Source organism: Pollicipes pollicipes, unplaced genomic scaffold (genome assembly GCF_011947565.3).
Source record: "Pollicipes pollicipes isolate AB1234 unplaced genomic scaffold, Ppol_2.1 Scaffold_7261;HRSCAF=8764_pilon_pilon_pilon, whole genome shotgun sequence".
Lineage (NCBI taxonomy): Eukaryota > Metazoa > Arthropoda > Thecostraca > Pollicipedomorpha > Pollicipedidae > Pollicipes > Pollicipes pollicipes.
Window position 1 is genome coordinate 20,705,588 of NW_023597054.1, and position 8,892 is coordinate 20,714,479.

An 8,892-nucleotide genomic window follows, 5' to 3' on the forward strand; every position below is an offset into this window, starting at 1 on the left:
ACAAAGTTCTGTTACAGAACACAGCAATAGTAATTAAGTCTTTTTGGAAAACCTTTGTAACAATCACACATGATAAATGCATATCATTAAGTGCTCAATACCAAATTGCAGCAATATGTGCAGCAATTATATTCCACAGTACTCCATGCAGAATGCTTCTCATTCATTCTGTCAAATTAGCACATGCTCTTTGGCAGAGCCCTACACTTGCCAAAGTACATGACCTTTGCACCTGGCACTCAATGGCAGAGTTCTGGGTTGTAGAGCCTGTGCACCATTCCCAAAGTCAGCTTGGATTGTGGGGAAGCTTAGGGTGGGGTCTCAGACAATGTTCATTGGGGAGAAACATAAACTACCTGTTTGATCAGAAGAGGAAATACCAGAATCTGCAGTTTGTTTGTCAGCCTAGCATAAGAGTGGTGCATGGCATATTTGTATGCTGTACTACATAGTACAGTTACCATGCAATAGTGTATAGTACAGTGCATTCAAATATTGCAACATTTATGGTGGCACCCTCCAACCCTGAATCTAAAGCATCTTTACCTATAGTGCTTAGGGAACTATCCTAAATTGGGCATCTTTGGCACAGAAACCCCTTCTGGCACTATTTAGATATTGTACTTGAAATTATCAGCTTATGGGCATCACAAAGTGCTTTGTATGGGTAAAAATAATTTGGTGCTATGCATGTCAATTTCATACACAGGTACCTAGTGTCTTAATTCCTAAGTAGCATCAAACTGATATGAACCTAAGAAAATAGCAAATTTGGAGTGCATGGTATGATAACAAGACTGTTGCTACATTGTCATGATGCTAGATGATGATGTGGCAAGGAAACAGAATGCAGTCTAAGGCACCACAGGTTTGGAACACAATATAACTTACTGCTCATGAGTCACTGAATATCAAGCATCAGACAGAGCCTAACTTCCTAGGATAGAACATAGGCTGGGGCTGGGATAAAAAGCACCAGAAAAAGGCCCATCCTGATATGTTCCAAGACTGAAATGGTATTCTTTACCCCATGGCTGACACCAACTGAAATTTACATATTACTGGGAAAAACAACATCTTACAATGATGAGGATGACATAAGCATAAGGGTGTCCACCCAGGACTACATCTACATAATCAACATCTAAGCATATTTCCTTCTCACTTGGGTTCCTGAGTAACAATGTGAACCATAACAAATTTCTTGCGACTTTTTCCAGTTCGCGCAGATCCAAAAACAAGTTTTTTTCAGAAAGTTGGGGTCCATCCCCTCTCTCGCCTTACCTAGGCTGTGTGGAGCATGCTATAACCTTAATACACCTTTCCGTGCGTAAAGCACATCAAGAAAGACTGCCGCAGAAAAGCGATCTCCCAATGGCCGGCCAACGATGCTGGGTATCAAAGCTGAGAGCACAAGAAACGCGATCAATACTTTCATACACGTCCCGCCCCCAACCTACGTAGGCACGATATCTTTGCGGTTTGTTTGTAATTGTTTACGTTGCGCCGCGTTGGGCACGTGTATTCATTCCGGTAGATCTGAAAACGCCAGTTCTGGCAAAATATGTTGTGGAGTCAATGTAAGGCTACCAAAATAGAAACGTTTTGTCACTGTGCTCCTAGCAGTTGAACACAACGGCGCTGCGATGACAAGCGTAGGTCTTAGGTGGACAGCGCTGAAAGGTGTTCGGTTTGGCAATTTCAGTTTAAAACCGCGTAAAAATGTGGGGGATTGATCCTCTTAGAGAACTGCTTCGCGCAGTCAAAATTAGTCATTAAAAAAATCAACCGACTCCAGAAAACAGATAGCAATGTTGACATGGCCATTTAAGAGAACGTAGTTGACTACCAGAACGATCCAGCCGGTCAGCAAGTGTAAGATTCAGATGCAGGTGTTTCCCATCAAATAGTTCCTGGTCCCACTTGTTGGGCCGTACTGAGCAGTTATCCTTAAGCAGTTAAATGGTTTATTACAAGGTGATCAATGATCGATTTGAGCAGCCCATAAGGATGTGTGACAGAATGTAGAACAAATTTGACAGTGGAGTGATGAGTATGCCAGCTTCTAAATTGGATGGTGGTAGGTTCATCACATGTTAAGTCTAGTGGGACTTTGAGGTCTGTGAAGACATTCTTTGCAAATGGTTATGTAAGAATAATGTTAATGTTTAATATAAATGAGATGCCATGTTGTAAAGCCCATGCATTACTCCAGGCCTTCAAGATGGATTTCAAAATATGTGCACAGCAGGTCAGATGGTACATGGGCTCTGATCCTACCATAGTAACCTGTATCTGCTCTTGACCTGATTCATAAACAGCCACAAACCATGATATCCAAATCAGTATGGTGTTCATTTATAATTTGGTTGAATAATAACATGCTGCCATCAAATAATTTATAATGTCTGATCATAAAACCTTGCTTAGCTATTTTGATGTTTGTGCTAGCTGTCTTGTGATGCCATATGTTTTGAAGTGGTTGTTACCATCCAAGACTGCTATAGGCCAGATATGTTGTGGATAGTCCATGGTACAGCTACTGCTGTACAGTAGTTCTGAACTAGTGGTTCTGTCTGAGAATCATGAGGTGTTGACAGAACAGATTTGTCCATGCTGGGCATAATTTTGTTTCAGCTGTTAGACCAAAATTCAGCAATTTTCAGGCCTTTATATGGTCTGTGGTCTAATGATGGGCCTTGATTTGTGCTTATTATGTCCTACCACTGTGTCTGTGGTCTAGGGTGATTTACCTTCATGTGCTTGAGTAACTGCTAACTGAATGGTTCTTTGTCATGGATAAATTGTGTTTTGGCCTATTTCACAACACAAATGGCAAGCAATATATCACCATCAAAAGTGACATTAGTCTGCTTCCAGGCATAAGTATATTTTGTAATCTCTGTAACTTCCTGCTCAGAGGCAGTGCTGCAAAATGAGGATCAAAAACATTACCCAAAGTCACTTCAAGGCACCCACCTCCAGTCTCCCATATTCAAGGAATATGGGAGACTGCAGTATTTTTAGTCTCCCATATTCAAGGAATCCCTTGACATTCCTGCTAGCAAGCTGTGCTTACATTGAGAAGATGTGGACATGGTCCCCTTTAGTTTCATCCAAGACTGGGAGACAGGCCATCCTCCATTGGCAGTGCTCCTGATGATAAGTATCTCACACGACCCACCCATGTGGGAAAAAACATGTGTTTTATCACTGTGTGGAGGACAGCATCCCATGATATTGATCAATTGTGACTGAACACAGATTAGTGGAGGAAGTTCTGAGAAAGCCCGCGCCGAACAGGCGGCGCAGGACGGGCATTCGGTCTCCTGGAGCTGCTTAGCTTCCCTCGATGATACCCGCCGAAGATGTCAGGCAAGCGCGTCGGTTGACTTCCGATGTCCAAAAGGAAGTTGTCGCCATGTCTCCGTCCGGTAGCGGCAATATGTCTCCGCCGGAACGAGAGGAGGAGGCCTTCTCCCTGCCGCAGGCGGATCTGGCCGCGTTCCTGGAAGGCGACACAATCGACTCGCGTTGTCGAATGCCGCGGACCGTTGGCTCGCTGCTGCTTCGCTACCTGCTGCCGCAGCTGGAGCTGGAGCGCTACCTCGACAACCTGCGGAGCAAAACGGCGCGGTTGGAGACCAACCACACGAAAGAGAAACCCAACAGCGGCTGCTACCTCACCGGCTCCGCGGCCGAGGGTCTCTCCGTGCCGCCGTACCGGCCGCGCGGCGAAGCGGCCGCTGACCTTCCGCCCATCTGCCCCGACCTGGACGCCATGATGGCGCGCGCGGCGCCGGCCGTGGCCGTGTGGCCGGACTGGGGCTTCTTCCGTCTGGACGAGGCGGCGGCCAGCCACGCCGGGTACGCGCGCGTGGTGCTCACGTCCGGCGCTACCGTGCCGGTCGAGCTAGCGCCGTTCTGCCTGGCAGCTGAGGGGCGCGGCGGCCCGGTGCAGTGCCTCTCCACACGCCTGCTTGAAAGGGTCTGCGACCACGCCGGCGTGATGGCCGCCGCCGTCAAGGCTCACACTCTGCGCACAGGGCCGGCCATCAATGTAGTGGTGGGCGGCGGCGCGCGTGCGCTGGACGCCATCACCGACCTCGACATGGTGCCGGCGCTGCAGCTCACGCGGCCGCCGGCGGCACTGGCCTCCTGGCTAGCGCGCACGGCCGTGCCTGGCGTTGCCTGGCCCTCCACACAGCTGCGGCAAGACGTACTTCGCCATAGCAGGTGGTTCGTGGTGGGTGCAAGCCACGCGAGCGGCGGCCGGAGTGAGCTGGAGTGGCGGCTCTCCTTCTCCGACCCGGAGCGGCGACTTGCGCAGAGTCTGACGGCGGTGCAGCGGAAGGTGTACTTGCTGTTGAAGCTGCTGCAGAAGTGTTACCTCGTGCAGCCCAAGGTACTGGTGACGTACCACCTGAAGACCCTTATGTTTTGGGAGCTGGAAGCGTCGCCACCGGAGCGTTGGTCCGAACGCGGTCTGTTTCAGTGCGTGCTGTGTCTGCTGGACCGGGTAGAGACCTGTCTTGACCGGCACTGCCTGCCGAGCTACTTTTGCCCCGCCAACAACCTCATCAGTCCATGTGGACCGCTCGGACGTCGTGGAGGTGCTGAACGTCGTCAGGTCCATGCGCGACGACCCACTGCGTTACCTGTACGGCATTGATGAGCGGCTTTGGTTTGCCTTCTCCACAACCGAGCCGCTCTCCACCCTGCACCGGCCGCTGCTAGTGGTGGTCCGCTCGGGCAGCCGCGCCGAGATCCTGCGGCAGCTGGCCGCCAGCCTAGTGCGCCAGGCGCGCGTCGGCACTGTGCGCGACCTGCTCTGGCTGCCGCGCTGCGCCGACCTCATGCGAGACGCCTGGTGCTGCCTGGCGGCGCACCAGCTGGCGCCGTGGTCCCGCCGAGACTGGCTCGTGTTCGCCGCGGCGGCAGCGTTCGCGGCAATGGAGAAGGACGAGACCGCGCCCAGGCATGGTGACAGTTTCCACCGCCAGGGTGGTGACCATGGTTTCAACCCAATCCCGCGAACGGACTGTACCGACTGTCCCCCCGCGCTGGCAGGTGCTCGTCCTGAAGAGGACTTCATTGAGGTCCTACGCTGGCTCCTACCCGACGTGGATGGCGAGCTGGTCCTGTTTCTCTGGTTCGTGTTGCTGGGGGATGGTACCGGGACTGGCCCGGACCGAGCCGTATCGCGCGGCTGTGCCGATGTGACGAGCGACACGGACGGCGCTCCGGTCGTGGCTGCCAACAGCCCCTGCACCGCTAGCCGTCCGGGCAGTGCCAGCCGCAGCGCGTCAAGCGTGGAGGACTGCACTGCTGGGGCCGTCACGCCCGCGAAAGTCACTTCTAGCAGTGGCCACGTCGATCCGCCAATCTTCAACTGGGAAGAAGCAGTCGAGGTCTTTGGTGTTCACGAATCTGTTCGACTTGCATGCGGCGGTCCTGGACCGAGCTACTGCGGCATGCCGATCAGAAGACGGAAAGGCCAGACTTACCAGTGGGACAGGAAGCCGAGGACACCACTACTCCTGGAGGGTCGGGACATGCGAATGCTTCTTCCCCAACAAAGGAAAAATCCTTCCCGTCGCTACAGGAAGATGAGAACACCTTGCCATCGGGGTCGACAGTTGAAGACGTCTCGTCCCCGGTGGTATTGGTAGTCGAAGATACCACTACTCCGGGGGGACCGGAAAAGGGGCCTATTTCTTCGTCGTCGGTTCCAGAAGCCGAATCAACATCTTCCCGCTGGCTGCTGGAAGCCGAGAATACCTCACCAGGGCAGAAAACTAAAGACGTCTCTCCTGGTATGCTGAAGGCCAAAGATTTCGCAACTCCGGAGGGACTGAAACCTGAGAATGATCCTTCCCCAAAATATCTGGATGCCAAGGATGCACGCTTCCCATTGGCACCGGACGCTGCGAAAATCTGTCCAGCAGGTGCTGGAAACTAAAGACACCTCGCCGCCAACAGCAACAAAGGCCGGAGACACCACTGGCCCAGAAAAACTGGAAGGCCAGGATACATCTTTCCTGTCGTCGCTGGAAATCAATGACGCCTGTACGGTGCGATCCGAAGCCGATGGGGCCTTGTGGATAGCAGCACCAGGGGCCAGAGAACCCACTTCTCCGGGAGGATCGAAAGTCGCGAACGTCTCTTCTCCGCCGGCCGTGGAAGGCGAGAAACCATCTTTCCTACCGCTACAAGAAGCCGAGGACACACCGCCATTGGGATCGGCGTCTGAAGGCCCCTCGTTCCCCATGGCGCCAGGAGTGGAGGATACCACTTTTGCGGGAGGACTGGAAGTTGAGAATATCTCTTCCGTGGTGAGGGTGGAAGCCGAGGATACACCTGCACCGTCGCTTCCGTTAGCCGAGGACCCCGCCGCCCGTCGAGCACAGATGGCCGCGCTGAAGCGTAACATCGAGCGTTCGTTCTCGCGACTAGCCGGCCACCTGGACGGAAGTATTCGCCGTCTGCGAGAGATACACCCGGTGCCCGAGGCCGTGCTGCTTCGCGACGCATACGGACTGCGGACGGCGCAGCAGGGCGCCAGCTGCGCTGCGTTGCTGGACGTTCTGGGTGCGCTGCTGCACCGCCGGCAGCAACGGCTGGCCGCCCGCTGCGCACGCCGTGCACTGAGCTTGGCGGCCGAGGACGGCGGCCTTCCAGACATGAAGACAGCGTCCTGCGTGGATCTGTGCGAGGCCGAAGCTTTTTTGGCGCGGCTGCCAACGGCGATCGTGACGCTCCTGCGACGACACCGGCGCAGGGCGCCACTATTGCCAACGCTGAGATTCGCGGCGTTTGTGGCGCAGGTGGAGGGTAGCTGTGCCGGAGACCATCTGCGGGAAGGTGCAGGAGGGGTGGATGAGTTGTTCGTGCTGCCGCCGCTGGAGAGGAGGCTGGCTGAAGAGGAGGAGGCGTCGGAGAGGGCGGAGAGGGACGCGTTCTACTGGACCAGCGCCGTGATGAGGCTGTGCGCTAGGCAGATGGCCGGGGAGGACGTGGAGGCGTGCCTGCGGGACGTTCTGGCCGTTGAGGAGCCGGATGTTGGGAAGAAGGCTGTGCAGTTTTTGCATCAGTGGAAAATCTAGTCACATGGCGGAGAGACGCAAATTTCGTCAGAAATCTGCGCCTACCTAGCGCTGATATATGCAGCTGTCAGGCATCTGACTACGCTAATTATCGTGATCTGGCACGCGTCGTGTGATGCGTGCGGTACTTAAATGAAAATGGTACCACGAATGGAATAATTATTGGGATGGGCGCCGCTCCGGAGCTTCCTTTATGCAAACTGCGCGCACGTTGATACGAAGTTCCTCATCATATACTCGACCCGTACGTTACCGAAAACGCATTGCTGTTCGTATGTGCTATCGGCGGTTGGTGTTTATTTTGTACTCTATTGAAGGAAGACGTGCACTAACGTGCTGGAGTTAACCTCGTCGTGAGTTCTGCTCACTACGATACTGAGCGTTGTTATTTCCGTTGCACACGGACAACACCGAATAAAAAAGGTTGTTGCTATTCGTTGCAGTCTGAAACGTTCACCTGACACTTCTTAGCTGATCGTCGAGGTAAAGAACACGACGTCGCGCCGAAAGATGCAAGAATGACTAATGAGTAAGTGTGGCGCCGAAAACCGCCGCAAACACATGCAACAAAAGATGTGACCGCCCATCTGTAGTTTGATAACAATGCTTCTCGGCCTTTGGCTATGGGTAGTGTTTGGAAGTGCTGTACTCCTAGACTTGCGGTATTTGTATATAATGACTGCTCTAGAGAGCTCAATGCTGGATTTTTTGGTGTACTTGATCTTTCCGTCCTGCACAGCCCGCACGGAAGTGCCTTGGCAGCACAACGATCTACGTCGTTCTGCCCTTAATAGCCCGTAGGTTCACGTGTTAAACGCCTGTTTTTCGCAGAGTTGTGGACCGAACGTGAGTCATGGGTTCTATCTTCGGGAGCCGTGATCGGGAGTCAATTCTATCGGTAGTCATGGGTGGCAAAAGGCGACAGAGTCGAGCATAATCGGAGCCTGGGCTCCAAGGCCGCCTCCCCATTGGCTGCGCCCCTGGATTGCTAGGGTTCAGTGGAACCCCACCTTTGAGAATTAAGCGGCATTAACCCTGATGGCGTCGCATGAAAAACAGCAGACCGAAAATCCGGCTACGCCTCCCTTAATCCTGGCAGTTGCAACGTCACTGGCAGGGATGAACTATGCTCCGGGCGGCAGCCGCTGTCAGTCGTTCTCTCCCCCTCCTCCCCCCCCCCTCAGCGTTCCAGTCGATGCTACCTCGGGAAGTGTTGCCAAAACCTTGTGCACGGGAAGTGCCAGCAATGACGCCCAATATAGGTTTTGCAGTGCCCAAATGTTTCAATTCAACTTCTCTTCATAAAAGCTCGCGTGATCAATGCCCGGGGGGGGGGGGGGGGACGCCTGTCAAGCCGCGTTCCCTACGCAGGTAATCGTCAAGTGAACCAGACCACAAACCCCAGCGATTTCGACGCCCCGGCAGCATGGCTCGCGACGTATTGAAACAGCCGGTAGCGGTGGTATCCGCAGCCCGCGAGAAGCACCCGGGGAACCGTACGCAAGATGCTGCCCGATCACGGACCATTCAAGACCGGTTAACAGTTTACAACTCTATAGATAAGGGCAGCTGGGTCGCTTCTGCTACCCGTAGACCGCAACGTTTGCTGCGTTCGCTCCTCCATCATTGCGACGTCGAAGGATGACCTTGCTGAGCCATGCGCGGGCTCCACGACTCAACGGCAGCGCGGCAAGAATGGCTCGGTAGAGGTGACGTAAATAATCATGGCTACCAACCATCCGCAGTGGGAGCCGGCCTCACCCACGCGGCATGCGTCCAGCGGAAG